Source organism: Gossypium arboreum, chromosome 13 (genome assembly GCF_025698485.1).
Source record: "Gossypium arboreum isolate Shixiya-1 chromosome 13, ASM2569848v2, whole genome shotgun sequence".
In the NCBI taxonomy this organism is placed as follows: domain Eukaryota; kingdom Viridiplantae; phylum Streptophyta; class Magnoliopsida; order Malvales; family Malvaceae; genus Gossypium; species Gossypium arboreum.
The window spans coordinates 121,305,678-121,326,254 of NC_069082.1; positions in this window are offsets into that span (position 1 = coordinate 121,305,678).

Consider the following 20,577-nt stretch of genomic DNA (forward strand, 5'->3'; position numbering starts at 1 on the left):
AATTATTCCCTCGATAATTGTAAGTACAGGATATCGTTATCAAGTAATAATTATAATGAAATAAATTTATTATAATGCATTCCAATGATTGAACCCACAAGAAAATATTACAAATAACATCAATCAAATTACTTAACTTGCTAATTTACTAAGCTACTAATATAAATGATAAAACAAAATAAATAAAGTAAAAATCAATAATATTAAGAAGTGTGAAAATGCAACACTCAATATAATAATAACATGTAATTACGATTCAATCTCAATTCATTATTGTAATTAAAGATTTTCTTCAATTAATGATAATTAAAAACCTATTTTAGATTCAACCAAATCTAAGTCTCATAACCTAGATGAGCCTCCAAATTTAAGCCAAGTGTTAAAAGCACAAGCCACACCTTTTCACAACGCCTCTAACTAAGTTGATAGTTATACCAACCTAATACCAAGTGCAACAGGGTCCTCAGTTGGCCGTTTTACTCGAAACTGATATTGGGTAATTTCTAACTTATCACTATAGTAGAGTAGGCAGCTTTCTCAACTTACTTTCCTTTTAGAATTTCAATTAATCATGCTATCACCAAGAATTAACACACATATATATAGACCAAAATATTAAATTGCAATTTTATTCCTAAATCCAATTTGAATCCTATTTTGATTATTACACCACTAATTTATGAATCTCTCAAATACATAAATGATTAAACTCTTTGTAAAAGGGCAAACAACAAAAGATATAAAAGTAAAACATATCATCTCCAAAAGAATTATTGCAATTCACAAGAGAACTGAGAGTTGAATGTAGAAAATGACTACAAAACTGAAACTAAGAAAATCGAATTGAAAGTCTTAAGAGAAATCTCTTGAAGCCTCCATGTTTCTACTATTTACCAAAGCTTTTCTAAGACAAGATCTCGATTTAGTTTGGAAAATATTTAAAAGCCCACAAAATAAATTCAAGTATAAATTTTTGGTCCAAGATCGCGATATTCTAGATCCACGCAGCAACCTTGGAAGATAGATTCATGTTTCTTCGTTTTTCCATTCTTTTCTTGCTCTATTTCTTCCAAATCCAGTTATTCTTTTTCGGACTCGATCTAATTACTACAAAAGACATTAAAATTATTTAATTATTTAAAAGTACTAAAAAGCATTAAAAATTGAATAAAAAGCAATAAAAATAATCTAAATCTCATTTTACAACTACCAATAACTCAAAATTAACTAAAAATCACTTAACAACAATGCAAATGTGAGTGAAAAAAAGCATATAAAAATATAATAAATATTTGTTCATCAAAACTCAGATTATAAAAATAGACAAAATAAATTATGTTCAGATTATAAAATAGACAAAATAAATTATGTTATAAAAACACTGTATTTATTAAATTTTTAAATTTATTTATTTTGACATTTTAATTTTATTTCCATATATCATAATCTTTTTTTATTTTTAATATTCCATAGAAAAATTATTATGCATTCTTTAAGAAGATTCAATTTATTTTATTGGGTTTACTTTTGATTTTAAAAATAATTTAAAATTTTTAGTTGATTAAATTTACTTTTTAAGATTATTTACCCTAAATAAAATAAATTTAAATCATTTTAAATTAAATTCTAATTGATTTACTTCTAGTCAAATTAAATTCATTTGCTAACAACATTTATAATATTGCATTGACATATTAATATATATATATATATATATATATATATATATATATAGAACAATCTCAATATAGATTTTGATTATATTTGCTCTTTTTTAAATAATGTCTATAATTACCCACAGCCCCTCCACAACCTTTAAATAGGAGGATAATACACTTCAGTGTACTCGTATTTATGTCCTCCTGTACTAGCAACAATATCGATACCAATCAAGTTAAAATTCAATGAGAGAAAAAATTAAATATATTTTTTAACTCCGAACATACATTTATTTTTAAAACCTTTTAAATAATCCTTCAAATTTAGAAAAAAAATGTACATAATTTGGTGAAATGGATAGAACATTGTACTACGTACCTTATGAGCCTTTGTTTGGATATATCTCTCAAATGCTTGGGCAAAAACTTCCTACCCAACTGCAATTGTTGTCCCTTCTATTTCATCAAATCAAAATTAGCTAAGCAATTACGTATGATCCTATGAGAGGTCAATTTATTAAACTTTAATAATAGCTTCATGTCATCTATTTGATTTTGATTGATAAGTTTACCTCTTTTAATTAATTAAATCGTTATCCTTGAAACGACAATACATCTTTCCCATTAAACATTACTCAACGATACTATACACTATTTGGTCCAAAAGTAACTAAATCATTTAGTCTACCAATATCTTCTTTTTTTTTTTTTTACTAAGAATAAATAGATAGTTCGTATTTGACCAGAAGGAAGGGAGGGGCAGGCAGAGGGTAGCTCGCTTAAAATTGGAACCCACCTTATTGTAAACTCAACTTCATTAATTAGTCTTTCCCTTTCATAAGTATTAAAACAATGGTTTGGCTACAATTAGATCCTTATCACATCAAACCAACAAATAAGTAGATTCCATATCATATATAAACCCTATATTTTTGTTCCAATTTGGTCCATACATTATTTTTAAAAAAAATTGGTTCCTACAAAATCTGCATGAACCTCACTTTCACTTTCTTCACATAAAAGTTTTTTTTTTAGGTGTTTTAGATTTGATAATTTTAGATACAATATTATTAAGGGCATATATCTCTCTTATTAGTGGAGATATTGCTCACAAAGTATTTATGTTTAGGTTTAGCCTTAAGTTTATTTTTTTATTTTGAGAAAAGCTCAAAGAAGTTTATAGAATTTAAGCAGGAGTGTTTAAATTTACTAAAAAGATATTTTTTAATTTTAACTTTGGTGAAGTTTAAATAAAAATATGAAGTGGAGAAAAAGCTTTTGAAGATTAAAAAAGATATTGTAAATCTAGACTTTGGTCTCCCATTATTGTTGGGAAAATGATAGGAATGTGGAATCACATAGTCTATAGAAAGGTGCCTAAAATTTTCAAATTTTATATGCTAAAATCACTTCTCAAGCCTCAATATCATTAATTAGGACTAGCCATTGAGCAATGGAACTATTAAAACCAAATGAGGAATATATATATATGAAAGAAAGCAAGATCCTTTTATTTATACTGTCATTATCAGGTAAAAGTAAATCATAAAATTTAAATTTTAAAATTCAAATAAATCTCAACTATGAAGATAAAGATTGCTATATGTTGCATTTGAATTGGTGCAAGTCTGAAAAAACTTTAATGTGAATTACTGACATATCTATGGATTATTATTTAATAAATAGATTTTAATTCTGTAATTAAATATATATATATATATATATATATATATAAATCTTTACCAAAGTAAAGCTAATTTTTTTTAATTAAGTTATATGTGGGGATTACCTTCTTAAACTAAATTTATACAAGTTTTAATTAAGTCCAAAGTGCTAACTTTTGAATTAAGCCTAACAATTTTTATTAAAGGAAAAACTCATCTACTATATTAACTTTGATTAATTCCTAGTTAATTTTCTAAAACAAGTGCATTAGTATCAGTAGTTGTAAAAATTGATTCTTTTTCCTACCTTCCAAAATCAGATTTTCAAATGAGAACTCAACTCAAAAACTATTGATTTTTTTTTCCCTCCAACCAACCTCAACTACAACCAAGAATATTCCAAACAATGGCCCTAATGTTGTAAAACAAAAAAGTTTATAAATAGCCTTGGATCTTTCCATTACCATGTGAACGACTAATGTTGCCTATATTTCACTGAAAAGTAAAAATTATTTCTAAAAATTGATTAATATTTTTTGGTGTTTGAATGATTTTAAGTAAAATATTTTTTCCGTTGTTTGACAAATTTTTTAAAATCATTTTTAAAAATTGTTATTAATGAAACAAATACAACATAAATATATTTGTTACAAAATATTGTAGTAGCATTTTTTTACAATCAAAATTTATTTTATAATAAGATAATATTTTATAACACTTATATAAACTTAATAATAAATCATATTTAATTAAAACTTAATGAAATATTACAAGTATAAGAGTGGATATGGACACATTAGAGTTGGAAGGAATAAATGAAACTAAACATAATTTATACAAATACCCATATTTATATAATTAAAATATTCATATTTTACACTATAAAATATTTATTATTAATATATTTATAATTGTAATACATATTTATTATTAAATCATTAATATAAATATTTTCTAATATTATATGAATAGTATTATTATTTTAAATTTATTTTTAAAATAAAATTTTAATATTAAATAATTTATTAAAATAATAATATGTATTATTTTTATTGTATTATTAAATATAAATAATTAAATATGTATGTTTAATAATATTGAAATTTTAAAATTATTTATTAATATTTTATATTTTTAAAATTTATTATTAATATAATAATATTATACTTAATTCAAGTTAATTTTATATAAAAATAAAACTATTCATTAAATAAATTGCTTCCGAACTTATGCTTCAAAAAAAAAAGCAAGTCATTTTTTAAAAAAAATGGTTTATTTTCTATTGACCTCATTTTCTATTGGTCGAATTATTTTTCGTAAAAGAAATATAATATATATATTTTTCGTATATCATTTTTTTGAAGCGAACCCACCGAAAGTAACCAAATTTATTGCAAAATCAATTCATGAATTAGAACAAATACTCGAAACTCATCAACTCATTTGATGGTCAATCAAATTAGAACAAACTAATATGAATTTTTGTGGGGGGATTTGTAACCTTCCCAACTTGGCCTAAATGTTGACCCGAATTCGGGAGAATGAGATGACCTAGAAGGGTAATCGGAGTTTTTGATACGTTATAGACGAAAATCAATTAGAAAATAATTATTTTAAAATATCTATTTAATTAGTTTAAAATTCGTTTTATTACTCTTTAATATTTTAATTATCATCTCGTAGTGGAAAAGATGACATTTATTTACGCATTTAATAAAATTGGGGTCCATGGATGCTAATTAATAATCAAAGCATAGTATCTTAAGAATTCAAATAAAATGTCATGCAGAATAAAAACAAACCTAAGTCCTAAATCCCATGCCACAGTTTGAAATAAAATATTACAATATTTAAATAATAAAATAAAATAAATTAAAATATTAAGCCTTAATAAATTGGAAATAAAATAGACAGTGTCAAGACCCTTCAGATGTCGTGCCCGCATGCTAACCTGGTGGATTATCTGTAAGGACGAAAATTTAAGGGAGTGAGCTTTGACACTAAGTGTGAGTCCAATTACAATAAAACCAATGTGATAGTTATTAAGACAAATTAATTAACACTGCATAAAATAATTGTATTTAGTAATTCAGTTCATATTATCAAAATTTTCAAGTGCAACCATCATTAATATGGCAGAACTCACAATAACAGTTTTCGGGGTTAACCAAAATTCTCAAATTTGCCACAGTAATCATATTCACACATATATGTATCATAACATAATTTTCCATATTTGTATGCACATGATTTAAATGATCTCATACAGCTTCAGATTTAAACAGAATAAATCCTACTCCACCGCTACACATCTGGATACGAACAAACCACTACTGGTTCGTAGATAATAATCACCATTAGGCTATAGACACACAACAAGTCCCCGCGGTTGGAATCAACCTTTGGTTATAGGTTCGCAGCAAAAGTCCTGTAGATGAAACCTAATTTTTGGCTGTAGATTTTATAGCATAAACCCGCCATTGGAGTCGGCCTTTGGCTATGGGTACGCAACAGTTTGCAGGTAAGAATTGTCGCATGGTTGTCACTTTGCATCACCATTTTTCTTGCAGTTAGACTGCTTGTTTTTCCTCTGTACATATCGTCACAACCTATGCAATGCATTATGACATATTGAATTCAGACAAAATATGATAGTATTTAATGTACTAACACAAGGCAAATTAGTAGTATAGTCATAATTTTTCATGTATTCTATTTTCAGTATCATAGGCATGTCATTTCATACAATCGCAAGTATAGATATAGTTGTAACATATACTATTCATAATCATAAAATTATTCATAAATATAAATAAATACTACAATAAGTCGATTAATCCTGAATTCTAACATATTTTTTTTATCATCAAAGACCTAATTGCATATTTTAAATTACTAAAAGCGGTTCAGAACCTATTCAGGGAATAATCTATCCAAAACATAAAATTTTGGGTCAAAACTATAGATTCTGAGTTACAAGGGACATACGGTTGTGTGATCAGACCATGTGGGAAGCCCTAGACCGTGCGGAGGGGGTACACGGTCATGTGGCTAGGCCATGTGAGAGGTTATGGTTGTGTGGCTGTTGAAACCATTTTTTGAAAAAATGGGGATCAACTTTAGTTTTGAAAAGAAAACGAAAATTGGGAGTCCCCACCAATCCTTTTTGTTTAGGTGTGATCGGGTCACCTAGAAATTTAGTCATTTTAATAAAACATTTTATTTACTAAAACAACGATTTTGGTCTATGAAATTTGAGAAAATAGGTTTCGGGAGTCAGTTACGTACGAGGAAGGATTAGCACCCTCATAACACCCAAAATTGGTATCTAATTGATCAATTAATGTCTTAATGTCGAAATTTAAAAACTCGAAAAGAATTTAGAATATGATCCTTTTTTTGTTAATCTATACGAAATATTTGCTTGAGTCAATCGAAATGGATTCTGAAGACCTTCTTGTCTCGAAGTAATAAAATGCCACATCCAGTACGTTAGGACACAACATTTTAAACCCTTGAGAATAAGTTGGTCTTTTGATTTTCAAAACTCGTGTGTTTTCATTTTAAAAAGGATATTCGGTTGTTTGGTCAAACGGTAAATCGAAACCCAGCACGTAGGGCACGATTTCTTGAAATTTCCAAACACGAAATATTACCTCTTTTTTAATTTAAGAAAACATGGACGAAATCTCGAGAGAATATTTAGTTATTTGGTCAAACAGAAAATTGAAACCCAACACGTTAGGGCACGATTTCTCGAATTACCAAACACGAAATATTACCTCGCTTTGCAAATTTTTTTTTAAAAGGAGCGATTATGAAAACAGACTTGAAATGTATTTATTCGATTCGTTTGAAGCAAAGAAAATGAAATGAATAATTTCTGGCAAATAGGTTGCCAACCTCAATCATAATATAATACATGGAGATGTAAAACAAAGTAACAAATTTTGAAAACATGCATGAATAACATATTATACAAATTATTGAGAAATACAAACATGAAAATCAAAACACGCCTAATGATAATAATCTTACCACATACACTATTCAACGTTTCTAAATAATGATTAAATAAAAATCTATTTTAAGAAAAATTTTAAAAGGTAATAAGCAATGTTAAAACAAATAAACTTGAAATCTACAATTGTAAAACGAACAATTTAAAAGTAATTAAATTATATATATATATATATATAAACAGATAATACATACAAAAATTTACAATAGATCGTAAAATAAATAAAAATAAAAATAAATAATACATAAAATATAAAGTTTAACATATAAATGAACTTCAAAATAAGTATGATAAGAGGAAATTTAAAGTTAGTGCTATGCAAAATAATTTAAAACCAATATTTAAAATATATATATATAATATAAATTATGTACATAAAACTAATAATGTGTACCTATATAAAATTTTAAAATGAATAATGCACATATTAGCAAGTTGTAACATATATGAATTATATAAATGCAACCATATAAGAATATACAAAAGAATATACAAATGACATTCTATATAATATAAAATCAATGATTATACAAAATAATTTGAAACAAGATTTATTTACCAACAATTAATAAGATACATAAAGCATAAAACTTAATATAAACATTGTATAAAAATAATAATAATAATATAAGCAAGTGTTTGAAATAAACAAAGTATAATTTAAAATTGGGAAACAAATGGTATACATAAATAGATTTAAAGGAAAAATATAAACATGTTTGCAAGGGAATTTAAATAAGTAATTCAATTAAATTATGTATATATATATAAATATCAGTGTATGAAAATAAATATCATATTAATCTTTAAAACATAGAATCATATAGAAGAGAATTTTAAAATGGACAAATTATAAAATAAAAAATCTCTTTTAAAAAAATAAATAATATATACATATAAACAAAAGTATAAAATGACAAAATAGAACAATGCAAAATCAGTAAAATAATCTCAAGATAAAGATGAGTAATAAATAAATTTTAAAGAAAATAAAAGAATTACAAGAGAAAAGAAAAAAAAATACTCCATTGAAATAAAAATAAAATCGCAGGAACGGTTTACAAACAAATAAAATTATTAAAATAATACTACCAAAATACGATGCGCGCCAACCAATGGGGATTAAAAACAAAATTATCCCAAATACCAAAATGCAGCACTCTAGCGCGGACCGAATTGAGATGACACACAAATTTCAGGGTAAAAATGAAAGAAACAAAATAAGGTTTAATTAAAAGGTAGCACAAATGGAAGGGACTAGCCACTCAAATTACCCACTTAAAGTGAGAATGCGTGGATTTAGCCTGTGGATCAAGCCACTCGCAGATTCCCCCCTTTTTAATGGTGCCTTTTAAATTTTGATTGAAACCTTTATATTTTTTTAAGCTTACAAATCCCTTTTCTAAACAAAACCCAAAAGTTTCTCTCTGCTAGGTTTTCACCCTAACATGATGTCGGACCAGCACCATACCTGGTAGTCGACGGTGAGGGAAAAAAATGGCCTAAGATCATGACTTTGAAGGCTTGGTAAGTGAGCTCCCTTTCTTTTCTTTCTTTATTTTCATACACCAATAAAAAGAAAAAAAAACTAGATGAAACAACTTGAAATCTTATTTTGCTTTAGAAAATAGGAGGGAGAGTTCTATCAAACAAGAAAGCAAGAAAGCAAAGGGCTTCAACCCCATTTCGGGTCCGGATCTAATGACGGAGGAGACAGTCGATGACACGGCCACGAGGTTCCGGGTAAGTTCTTCTTCTCCCTTTTTATTTGAAATAGATTTATAAAAAAATAAAAAAAAACAAAAATGAAAAATGAACAAAGGGAACACAAGAAATTAAAATCAACCTTTTTTTTTGCTTTTGATTTATGATGTGTGTGTGAAAATACAATGTTTTTTGTATTCAAAATCCCCTCATTTTACATTCAGTTTTTGGTGGCTTTATAGCCGACTACACTGCCTATTTTTACTGCTTTGTTGCTTCTATTTGATTGCTGCCATTTCTCTGCTTTGTTTCTGCTTTTGTGTTCTTTGCAGGTTTTGCTTGGTCAATGGAGAAGAGACCTTGCTATTTCGGTGCAAGGCTGAGCAAAGGGGTCAGGCCTCGTGACAAGGCGCGGAAGCTGCGCCCGAGGAGGAGCGGCGCACATGGGAGCTAAGGTTTCTACCTTCCTCTTTTTGCTGAAGCTATGGGCTGTTGTAATTTTGGGCTATCTACTTTGGGCTTGGGTTTTAGGTTTTTGGGCCTGCTGAGTCTTTGTAAAAATGGATTTTTTATTATCTTTATTTTGGTTTCTGGTTTATGGGCCCCGGGCTAAATTGGGCCTCTACAGCTACCCCTCTTTACTCATTGTCGTGTAACGAAAATGGAGCAAAGACTTTAAAGAGGGCCAATTTTGCCTGGTCTTGTAGAATCTTGACTTCTTCGGTGTTTCTCTTCTTCAAGTAACCTTATTCTAATCCACTGTATCCCTAGAGGACCTGTTGCTTTGATCCACTCCACTGTGACTGCCCGTAGCTTTAACCTGTTCCACTACAACTTCAGGGAGATGAGGTTTGTGGTATTAAATTATACTTGATCTGCTTTATTGCAATTTCAATGAGATAAAATCTGCTTTCTTCAGTCTGCTCTACTGCAACTTCAGGGAGATAAAACTTGTAACTTCAACTTACCCCACTGTAATTTCAGAGGGATAAGGTTTGTGGCTTCAATCTACTCCTCTACAACTTCAGGGAGATAAGATTCACCATCTTCTATCCGCTCTACTGCAACTTCAGGGAAATAAGACATGTAACTTCAACCTGCCCCACTGCAACATCAAGGGGATAAGGTTTATAGCTTTAACTCTGCTCTACTGCAATTTCAGAGAGATAATATTTACTATCTTCGATCCGCTCCACTGCAACTTTAGGGAAATATGATTTATAGCTTTACTCTGCTCTACTGTAACTTCAGAGAGATATGATTCGCTATTCTCAGTCTACTCCACTGCAACTTCAAGGAGAGAAAACTTGTAAATACATGCTCCACTACAACTTCAGGGAGATAATGTTAGTGGCTTCGATCTGCTCCACTGTAACTTTAGGTAAATAAAATTGGTATCTTTAGTCTGCTCTAATGTCATTTCAGGGAGAAGAGATTTATAGCCTCGATATACTTCGCTGAAACTTTAAGGAGATACGAATTGTTGATTTCAACTTGCTCCACTACTGCTTAGGGAGATAGGATGATGGCTTAAATCTGCTCCACTATTGCTTAGAGAGACAAGATTTGTTATCTTTGATCTGCTCTACTACTGCTTAGGGAGATAAGCTCTACAATTTCTAGCCTGTTATCCTACTGCTTAGGTGGTTAAGGCTCATCGTCTTTGATCTGCTCCACTGCTGCTTAGGGAGATAAGATCTGTAATTTTCAGCCTGTAACCCTACTGCTTAGGGGGTTAAGGCTCACCGTATTCGATCTGTTCCACTACAACTTCAGGAAAACAAGATCTGTAATCTTCAGCCTACTCCACTACTACTTAGGGAGATAGGATGGTGGCTTAAATCTGCTCCACTACTGGTTAGGAAGGCAAGATTCGTCGTCTTCGATCTGTTTCACTGCAACTTCAGGGAGACAAGATCTGCAATCTTAGCCTACTCCACTACTGCTTAGGGAGATAGGATGGTGACTTAAATCTGCTCCACTACTGGTTAGGGAGATAGGATTCGCCGTCTTCGATCTGTTCCACTGCAACTTCAAGGAGACAAGATCTGCAATCTTCAGCCTATTCCACTACTGCTTAGGAAGATAGGATGGTGACTTAAATCTGCCCCATTACTGATTAGGGAGACAAGATTCGTCGTCTTCGATCTATTCCACTGCAACTTCAGGGAGACAAGATCTGTAATCTTCAGCCTACTCCACTACTGCTTAGGGAGATAGGATGGTCAATCCTCAGTCTGCTTCCTTGCTACCTCAGGAGGATAATACTTTAATCTTCAACCTGCTCTCTTGCTACCTCAGAGAAATAAGGCTGTGAATTCACCGATGTTGCTACGCCGTCCTCTAGAGACATGAGCTGTAGCTTATGCCAAATAATTAGGATGCTATGATCGAAATGAATCAAATGCTCCTAACTAGATGTGTTATGAATGATATATGAATGCAGAAATGAAAATGATCCTTTTTAAAAGGCTTTGTTCATTGCTCATTGTTCATTAGGGCCTTATATTGACGTATTACGCTGCCATTTTGTTCAACTGGCATTCTTGACAGAAAACCCAAAAAAAAAACAATCACAATCTGCTCAGCAAGCTTGCCCCACTGGAACTTTAGAGAGTTTTTTTTTCAACGTACTGCAACTCAAGGTATAAGATTTGTTTCATCTTCAATAAATTTGATCTGTTACACCATTCCATGGGTGTAATGACCAGTTGTATATGTCTGATATTTACATGAATGCAGAGTATCATTTTTCTTTTCCCGATAGCGACCCTTTTTACACTTGAGTCGACATTTCTTGTTATTCATCAAGGTTGCGTCACCGACACAATATCTTATTTTTTAGTGCAACTGATATCTTTTAACAAAGAATTTGAAGAGATAGCCACAATTTTAGACTCCTTTCTCTCAAATATTTCCAACCCTTAGGCTTGGTGAGTTCTAAATAATGGTCCTGTTTTAGGTTCCTATACTATTTAGAAGCTTCCAGAGTAATATGCAAAACTTCTTGTGTGAAAGTATTATTGGTCCACTAATCATTATTTCAATACAAAATGCTTGAAAAAGATCAAAACAATGGACAAGAAGGAAATTTATTGGGAGCATAGCTTGAAATGAATAAATTAATCAAAGATTACAAATGCAATAAGAAGGAAATTAACTCAAAATGAATAAGTTAATCAAATATAACAATGTAATAAGAAGGAAATTTATTGGGACATATCTTTAAAAGAATAAGGTAATTAAAGATAACAAATTCAAAATGAGTAAAATGGAAGCTAGGTGCCTCAGATATCACAGCTTAAACATCTCTATCCCAACTTTTTGAAGACCATTTGGAGCTCAATCTGTGTTTAGGAGATCCAGAACAGTTTGTTGATGCCCCAAGACGTAGCATACTTCTTCATTGTTAATTCAGGCATAGCAAGACTACTGTATGTCCCACTTTGATCTAAATTTGAGTCACCCTTTTTAGGCTTTCAACTCAAATCCCCTTCGGTCTCAAAGCACCCTTTGCGGGTTTTTGTCTTGGCCTCTTCTTTTTCTTCTTCTTCTTCTTTTTTTGTCTCAAGGCACCCTTTGCGGGTTTACGCTTTGGCCTCTCACTTTCTAGGTGAAATGCTTCTTGACGGAATCCGAACTCATAAGATTGGGTAAGTTTTTACCATCCATTTTGACTAGAATTGATTCTCCTCTAGAACAGGTCTTCTTCACTACATAAGGTCCTTCCCAGTTTGGCGTCCACTTTTCTCTAAAGTCCTTATATATAAAAAGGATCTTTTTCAACACCAGGTCCCCCTCGTGGAATCTTCTAGGATGAACATCTTTATTGTAAGCTCGTATAAGTCATTTATGGTGTGTTGGACCTCGACAGATTGCTTTCAACCCTCTCTCTTCAAATTCAACTGATCCTATCAGGGTTGGGTCCATTCTGTCTTATCCAACTTCAGCTCGGACAAGACTCAGAGAAAAGGAATATTGTCTTCAAAACCGATTCTATCCCATAAACCCATGAGAAATGTGTTGCCCTGACGAAGGTCCTAGCCAGCGTTTGATGGTAACTTCTTTACGCCGATCTTTACAAGTCTCAGTCATTTTTCGTATGATCCTTATATAGTTGTTTTTTTTATTGCCTTTACTGCACTATAATATAGCGCCTAATTTTTGAACATACTGTAAAATTTTGACATTGTGCAATTGTGTTAGACATGATCCTTTCTGGCATTCTTTGTTGGTATCTTTTTTTTTTTTAAATTTGATGACTGTCGACTTAGTAACATTGGCATATGAAATGACTTTAACCCTTTTCGCGAAGTAATTGACGACCCCAAAGATGAATCAGTATCGGTTAGAAGCTTTTGACGAGATCAGCCTTATAATATCCATGCCCCACATAAAAAAAATCTGTGAAGAAATTGAGGAAGCATAAAAGTCTTGTTCTTCTTTCGTTTGGCATTCACGGCTTGACTGATACAATCCCATTCCATGGTGGATCAGCAGCACCCGAACCTCATAATTAGCCTGGCTAATGTAAAACTATTAGCATGTGTCCTTCTGATACTCGTATAGACTATTTTTAGCATCCACAGGCCTTAGTAGCCCAGGCATATCTTGATACGATCATGCGAAAATATCTTTGTATTCTTGACATCTCGCTTTGTCTCTGTGGTGGTATACACTCTAATCTTTACCTCTTTCTCTTCTCTTAAGTTCGCGATGTCTATTGCCCCTTTGTAAGGTAGGATCTATTTCTCATATTGTTCTACCATCCTTGAAAAATCAGGAGATAGGCTACAATCTCTATCATCTTCAAGGTCCTGAGATCACTTTAGACACATATCTCGCTCAAAAGGAGATTCTGGGTCAATAGCAACATTGCTCATGTCATTGATATCTGGGAACCTAGTGTAGGTACGAAGGAGGATTTCAAAGAAAAAATGAATCTAAGAATGATTATTTGTATGGTATGATCACGAATAAAGAATATTCGAATGAATGTCCAAAAACTGAAAGAATCTAAGAATAATTGTTTGTACAGTATGAAACAGAAAGAATAAAAGAATATTTACTCAAAATGATAACAAACATGCATTTTATTGAAATAAAGATTTTGGATACAAGCCTATTTCAACAAAAAGGTTCTTGTTGCTTCTAGGCTGAAAGTAACAAGCATGTTTTGAATATTACTCTAGATTAGCTCTAAAAATAAATGGATCTCTTCCACAGTCTCATTGTTCAAAACACTCCAAGTACGTAAGGGCAGATGCTCGAAAAATTTTATTCCCAGATTCCCTCTTCTGATACGTCGTTAATGTTCAGATTCCCCAATATCAGGTCTTACATTAGAGTCCTGAGTTTGATGTACCCTTAGATCTCATGCCAATATCCATCATGGAACTCATAATATTCACCGATTTAACAGAAAGGTTGGGTAACGGGTTTTCTGCCTCAGAGAGATCATCAAATTTCACGATAGCTAATTTGATAAGTCTTTCGATTAACTTTTTAAAGGAGGTACAGTTTTCGATGGAATGCCCCGTGATTCCCGCATGATATTCACCTTGGCCGTTTGCATCGTACCATTTAGGGTATGGAGGTTGTATTGGTTCTATGTAAAAAAGGGATGCAATATGTGCGTCGAACAAAATGTGGTACAACTCCCTATACGTGATCGGGATAGGCGTGAATTGGGGTTTTTCAGAGTTCGATCTTTCATTGGGTTCTTGCCTTGGGGAGACCTGATGGCTGGTAGTTATCGTCCTTGGCTGGCTTACTGTAATTAGCTTTGAGTGGCCCTTGTTATATTTACTCGTACTATTTGCTTTGTCGAAACCATTTTTTGAAAAAACGGGGATCGACTTTGCTTTTGAAAGCAAAAAACGAAAATTGGGAGTCGCCACCAATCTTTTTTTGTTTAGGTGTGATCGGATCACCAAGGAGTTTGGTCATTTTAATAAAATATTTTGGTTTACTAAAACAACGATTTTGGTCTACGAAAGTTGAGAAAACGAGTTCGGGGGTCAGTTACGTGCGAGGAAGGGTTAGCACCCTTGTCACACCCAAAATTGGTACCTAATCGATTAATTAATGTCCTAATGTCAAAAGTTGAAAATTTTAAAATAAATTTTTAAACACGATCCCTTTTTTATGCATGTTTAGATAACTTGAAGTGAATATTGAGATTCTCTTATTTCGAAGAAATGAAACATCACATCCAGCACGTAGGACACAACATTTCAAACCTTCGATATCAAAATCATCTCATAATTCCCAGAATTTATGCATTCAAAATTTAAAAAGGATACTTGGTCGTTCGGTCAAACGATAAATCGAAACCCAACACATAGGGCACAATTTCTCGAAATTTTCGAACACGAAATATTGCCTTGTTTACAAAAATCTTGAATAAAAATGTAATAGTATGAAGCGATTAAGATTCTCTTGTTTCGAAGAAATAAAATATCACATCCAACACGTAGGACACGATATTTCAAACCTTCGATACCAAAATCATCTCATAATTTCTGAAACTCATGTATTGAAATTTTAAAAAAGATATTTGGTTGTTCAGTCAAACGACAAATCAAAACCCAACACGTAGGGCACAATCTCTCGAAATTTTCAAACACGAAATATTACCTTGTTTTGAATAAAACGAATGTACCATTGATATGGTCTTTGAAATGACTTTAAGGAAATGAAAATAAATGACAATATCGAGCATGACATAATAATTTATGAATGAATGTCATAATAATGAATCACGAATGCATGAAAATATGAATAAAGAACTTCGATACATAATGGCAATAATCATACAACACAAGTAATTTGGGCACCCACATTGATAATCGAAAAGAAATAAAATGAACAATAAGACAATTTAAATAAACAATGAGACAATTCTAAATAGATAATAGGTATGGAAAACAAGTTTAGAATAGATACTATAAAAATGATTTAAAGTAAATGGTATAAAATAATTAGAAACCATTAATATTCAAGGTAACAAAATAATATATAGGGCAATCTAAAATAAATAATTTATAAAATATTTGAAGATGGCATGAAGGTGTTTAACAAAAATAATATGTGAAAAGTAGATTTAAAGTGAATAATATATATAAAGATGCATATATATATATATATATATATATAAACAATTTAATATAGGTAATATATGAATTCTTAGAACAAATAATGACAAATAAATTTATAATATCTAATAAAAGAATTTAAAATAATTAGCATGTAAAATGTAATTAAATGACATATAGGAAATTTAAACGTAAAATACATGTATAATCTCCAAATAAAAATATGTATGATAGTTTAAAATAAATAATAATAATAATAATAATAATAATAATAATAATAATAATAATAATAATAATAATAATAATAAATGAATATGCGAAATTGATTTCAATATACATAATAATGATGAAGTGATTTAAAATAAAATAACTTAACAAATGAAACTAAAACAGTTCTAAAAACTGAATAAATAAACAAGTAGATAAATTAATAGGTTAGGACTAGGCTGAGATCAAGTTAAAATTCTAGGGAAAAATTATAAATAACGAAAATAGACCATCGGGGACCTAGGTGAAACACGCTGAAACACATGAAGGGTCGATTAGGAAATTATCCCTAACCCCTATGCGCTGCGTTTCAAGATGGACTAAACTGAAATAGACACAAAATGTGCGGTGAAATTTAAAAGAAATAGAAAAAAACCAATGAAGACCAGATTATAGCGCCCTGAAAATGGAAGGACCCAGCGCGATAAACCCAAATGAGTGAAACACGCGGATCTCCCTGGAGCAGGTCGGGTCGCGCGTGGGTCACCTTAAACGACGCCGTTTTGGCGTTGGTGACCTAGGTGCAAAACGGCACCATTTCATTCTCCTATAAAAATAATTTTTTTTAAAACTTCATTTCTGCACTTATTTTTTTAAAAAAAACAACAGAGAGCCCTTTTGCTTTCTCCCTATGCCTTTCTCTTTTTCTGCTAGGGTTTGAACCCTAGCTTTGCGCCGCTGTCCTGAAGAAAGGGGGTTTTTTTACCCCAGTTTTGGAACACCATTGAAGGCCATCTCCTTAACCCAAAAAATATCAAGAGAAGAAGGTCTCTCCTCCCCTTTTGAGTCTGATTTCGAATACGGAGATGGGCTCCGACGACGTGACCCCCGGGGTTCGGGTAAATTTCCTCTTCTCCTCTTCTTTATATTTTTATCAAAAAATAAATTAAAAATAGAAAAATAAATAAAAAAGGAGGAAAACAGAACGAAAAAAAGCACAAGTAAATGGGATTTAAAATCAACCTTTTTTGTTTTTTGCTTTTTGATTGCTTAATCGTCTGTGTGAACAATCATTTTTTTCTCGGTCTTATATAGCCGATTTACAAGTCATTACTTTTCTATTGTTTAACCACTATTCATACTGCTCTAATTTGATATTTCTCTGCTACTATTTCTTTTTCTGCTGTTGTTTCTTTGTTGCTCTTTTTGTTCTTGTTTCTGTTTCTTCTTTTTTTACAGGCAAAATCAACGAGGCAGGAGCTGCTATTTTGGTGCAAGCAGTACCAGGGGCGGTGGTTTTCGGGCGACGAGCGCGTTGACCCAGCATGTGGAAGCAGCGGCGCACTAGGAAACCCTAGGGTTAGGCTTTGGGTTAATTTTTGGGCCACTAGGCCTTTAATTTATTTTGATTTATTTTTTGTGGGCTGTAATTTTAATTGGTTTTCTTTTGTTTTTGTTTTTGTGTCTCATTTGGGCTTGTTGGGCTCGGGTAAATTTGGGTTCTTACACGTTTCTTTTTCCTTCTTCTTCGGGGCCTTTAAAATCCACTCTCACATTTTCTTTGTTTCTGCCAGAACAACCGGTTTGGCTCAATCATCTTCCGAGTTAAAACCTGAACCCATCGGGAAGTTCAACAGTGCCGAGGTATCAGCCTGATATTGGGGTTCGATAATGACGGGTACCCCTTGCATGTCTGGTTGGGTTAAGATACTTATTGGGGTAAAACCTGGAGAATAGGTGATGTCTTCAATATCATCCCCACCATTGATCACTAGGCCACTCTGTTTTTCAAGTTTTCTGACTAGTAACTGGGTTAACTGACCCATCATATTTCTTTGGAATTCTAGCATTTGTTCCCACATATCTTGTTGAATCTTGGTCAATTGCTCTTGCATCTGTATTTGCATTTGCTCTATTCTCTCCATCCATTGTACAAGTACCGTAATAATGCCTAATCGTTTGACCTTTGTCGGTTCCTAAGTTAATTGAAATAATTTTACCTAATTAGGGTCTTTTTGTGAAAATCTAATGCAAATGATGCAATGCAATGCAAATGCATGGAATGAATGCAAATGAAAGAAATGCGTTGATTCTGAATTCAATTCTATTAGAACAACTTTTCTAGAAAACAAATTCCTTTACATAAAACAGATTACATATGCGGCCTTTCTCTCATATTCCAAGCGAAGACACCTATCTTCCTCTTCATATCCAGATGTTATGAATTCTCTAAAAGATGTCCCTGTTAACTCCTTTTTGCTTGATCCAGGTCACTACTCATTGATCACTTATCCCCGCAATACTCGTCAGATTCTTTAAGAAAGTCGAGACGTGACGGCTCTCGAATAATCTTAGTCTGCTTGAATCGTTGGGCAATGAAACAAAGTTTTGTATTACTCTATGAAATATGCAGCCTTACCCTCATATTCCAGGCGAAGACACCTATCTTCCTCTTAATATCCTGATGTTATGGTCGAGTCTTGCAAATTTTCCAAAAGATGTCTCTATTATTTTCTTTCTGCTCGATCTGGATTGCGGCCCATTGCTCACTTATCCCCGCGATGCTCGTTAGCTTCTTTAAGACATGACGGCTCTCGAATAATCTTTTTTAGCTTAAATCCTCAGGTAATGAAGCAAAGTCGTGTATTCCTTCATGAACTATTAGCCTTCTCTTGTTGTTTGCTCGGACCATATTAAGACAACCGTATTATAATCCACTTTATCAAGAAATCCATTTTCTTATGAGAAGCTATTTTATTTAGCAATCAAATATGAATCAACACCTAATTTCTATGATGAAAATGTAATGCAATCAAAACAAAAGAAAACATGTTAGCACAGGAGAAATAAGCAAAATAGAGTACCTATCCGGGTGACCACTAAGGGTTCGGAGTGGCTCTACCTAGGATGGGCTCCTAAGGCTCGCTATATGGGGTTTGGTTCTAAAAGAAAAGGTACCCGAACCAGCAGATTCCTCGATCCTCACCTATTACAGGCTCATATAGACCGAGTTCAGTTCAGGGGAATACAATTCCCTATGGCTGCACAGAGACAAAAATCTCACGAAGACATAGGTACGGATGTATCCCGAAAGTGATCCACTATCCTGCACGGAGGTGAAAACCTCACGAAGGAATAGTTTCTCACTCCCACTTAAAAGGTGAGACCACAACGGTCATGCAATACAATGTGCGAGGATATATATAAAAAAAACTTGAAGTAAAATATGAATAAAATAATGAAAACCGAAAGAAAAACGGATGAAATGCAATGAAAGGATCGTAAATTTAAAACGAAAAATGAATTTTCAATTTTAGACAAAAGACAAAAATTAATCAATTTATGGCTCGACTCTCAAATTCCCCAGTGAAGTCGCCAAGCTGTCGAAACTATTTTTTGAAAAAACGGAGATCGACTTTAGTTTTGAAAAGAAAACAAAAATTGGGAGTCCCCACCAATCCTTTTTGTTTAGGTGTGATCGGATCACCTAGAAATTTAGTCATTTTAATAAAACATTTTGATTTACTAAAACAACGATTTTGGTCTATGAAATTTGAGAAAACGGGTTTCAGGAGTCGGTTACGTACGAGGAAGGATTAGCACCCTCATAACGCCCAAAATTGGCACCTAATTGATCAATTAATGTCTTAATGTCGAAATTTAAAAACTCGAAAAGAATTTAGAATATGATCCTTTTTTTGTTGATCTATACGAAGAATTTGCTTGAGTAAATCGAAATGAATTCTAAAGACCTTCTTGTCCCGAAGTAATAAAATGCCACATCCAGTACGTTAGGACACAACATTTCAAACCCTTGAGAATAAGTTGGTCTTTTGATTTTCAAAACTCACGTGTTTTAATTTTAAAAAGGATATTCGGTTGTTTAGTCAAACGGTAAATCAAAACCCAGCACGTAGGGCACGATTTCTTGAAATTTCCAAACACGAAATATTGTCTCGTTTTTAATTTAAGAAAACATGGACGAAATCTCGAGAGAATATTTAGTTATTTGGTCAAACAGAAAATCAAAACCCAACACGTTAGGGCACGATTTCTCGAATTACCAAACACGAAATATTACCTCGCTTTGCGAAAATAAATTTTAAAAATGAGCAATTACGAAAGCAGACTTGAAATGTATTTATTCGATTTGTTTGAAGCAAAGAAAATGAAATGAATAATTTCAGGCAAATAGGTTGCCAACCTCAATCATAATACAATACATG